The sequence below is a fragment of the Scylla paramamosain genome, chromosome 21 (assembly GCF_035594125.1).
Source record: "Scylla paramamosain isolate STU-SP2022 chromosome 21, ASM3559412v1, whole genome shotgun sequence".
Classification (NCBI taxonomy): domain Eukaryota; kingdom Metazoa; phylum Arthropoda; class Malacostraca; order Decapoda; family Portunidae; genus Scylla; species Scylla paramamosain.
Window position 1 is genome coordinate 15,355,767 of NC_087171.1, and position 2,317 is coordinate 15,358,083.

Here is a 2,317-nt window from a genome sequence, read left to right on the forward strand (position 1 = left end):
AGCGGTTTGCCTTCATCGTGAGATCTCTGATGTGCTACAAAACCTGACAGCTGATGGATGCTAATTCTAAGAAGGACGTAAGACTCAAGGAGGGCACAAGCACAATGGAAGTGAGGGTAGCAGGTAACAAGACCGCAGCTGTACGTAACTATACCGTTCCTTCATGAATTCAGTTTCCTTGCTCTCTTTCTCCCAGAAGTCCATCGTGGTATGTCATGAGGAGGAGACTTTCCAGGAGTATGTGCTTGTAAAAAAAGAAAAAAAAAATGAGGTGAAAGAGGGAGGGTAAGAAAAAAAAAATGTTTCTCTGCCTCTGAAAGAAAGTTATAAGATAATTATATAGCCACGAGTTCGAGATCTATTCAAATACATGTTTTTGATCGTTAGTATTCCTTTTTATTATTATTATTATTATTATTCCTTTATCTATTTCTGCATCGCCATGACCATATTTGGGGTTGCTTGTGTGGACGCTAAGAAAGAAAGTAAGAAATGATGTGCATGTTGATGAGTAAAGAAAAAAAAACAAGCAAGCAAGAAAGAAAGAAGAAAAAAGAAAGAAAGAAAGAAAGGAAAAGAAAGTTATTTACATGAGAGAGAGAGAGAGAGAGAGAGAGAGAGAGAGAGAGAGAGAGAGAGAGAGAGAGAGAGAGAGAGAGAGAGAGAGAGAGAGAGAGAGGAGGGGAAGGGACAAAGTAAATATAAGTGGTCTGTGATAGATTCTTGATGAAGGTGGGAAGGAAGGAAGGTTGTAGGTGTTGCTTGTGGAGGAGGAGGAGGAAGAGGAGGATGGAAAAAAATGCCATTATTATCATTATCATAGTAATCTTAATTTTCCTAATATGTTGATGAATGAGAAGTAACAATATTATTATTATCATCATTATAATGTGTGAGATTGTTGAAGAAAGACGAAGAGGAAGAGGATGAGGAAGCGAAGAGGAGGAAGCGAAGAGACAGTAGAGAGAGAGAGAGAGAGAGAGAGAGAGAGAGAGAGAGAGAGAGAGAGAGAGAGAGAGAGAGAGAGAGAAAAAAAAAAAAAGTCCTCCATAACTCACTTAAGGTTATCCCAAATAGAGACTATCACCACCACCACCACCGCCACCACCATCACCAACACCTACTACTACTACTACTACTACTACTACTACTACTACTACTACAAATGTACAGTCTTCGCCCACCACGCACGACTTTTCATCCCTGCCCTTTCTCTCACCCACTACCACCACCACTACCAAGAGCGCCATTCTCATAAATCCATGTTTAGTTTCCCGCCGTGGAGGAAGTGAAGTGGGTTGCCTAATGCTAAAAGGGGAGCGGTGTCCGGCGAGGCGACTCCCCAATCTATACTTAACTTCTGACCACCCTCTCTCTCTCTCTCTCTCTCTCTCTCTCTCTCTCTCTCTCTCTCTCTCTCTCTCTCTCTGAGGTGTGTGTGTGTGTGTGTGTGTGTGTGTGTGTGTGTGTGTGTGTGTTTAGGTGGAAGGAATGTAATACTTCTTGTTTACCTTCTTATCCCACTTTTATTAATATTTTCTTCTCCTTTCCTTTGTCTCTTTTCCTTCGAGATGTTGCTCATTATTTCCATGTACTTTTGTTCTTTTTCCTTCTCTTCCTTCTTTTCTCCTTGTCCTCCTCATTCTCCTCCTTCTCCTCGTCCTTCTCATCTTCCTTCCCGTCTTCTTCCAGGACAAAAACCTATCCACCACCTCCTCTCATCCCTGTCAGTTGCCAATCTAAACCAGGCTGCCCTAGCAAATCTACTCTCTCTCTCTCTCTCTCTCTCTCTCTCTCTCTCTCTCTCTCTCTCTCTCTCTCTCTCTCTCTCTCTCCCGATGATACATTCAGCTATTAGTTTACCTCTATGGACAAAAATAGATGAATGTCCCCTGAATTGTGATTAATACCCTATAAAACTGACGCTGATCAGTCCTCACTCGGCTCAACACACTGGATGATACATTTCTGACACGTGGGCATGATGAGGACGACTGTAACTACACTTGTCTTCTCGCAGTTGAGATCTTTTAGTGGTCTGAGCTTCATTTCTGCCGAGTAAAGCTGTCTACCGCAATACACATGAATAAATAAATGAAAATACATAAAATAAAACAAAACAAAAAAAATAATAATAATAAGATAACAGAATAGAATTAATAAATAATGGACTAATGCGCGTCAAACTTTCACTGACAGTTAAAGGGTTAATTTCTTTTCGATTTTCAGACAAGGGGTTCACCGGACTTTACGACAATACTTCTTCAGACAACTGTCCGTACGTGGGTCAGCGTGGGATGCGCAGCCTTTGGAATGG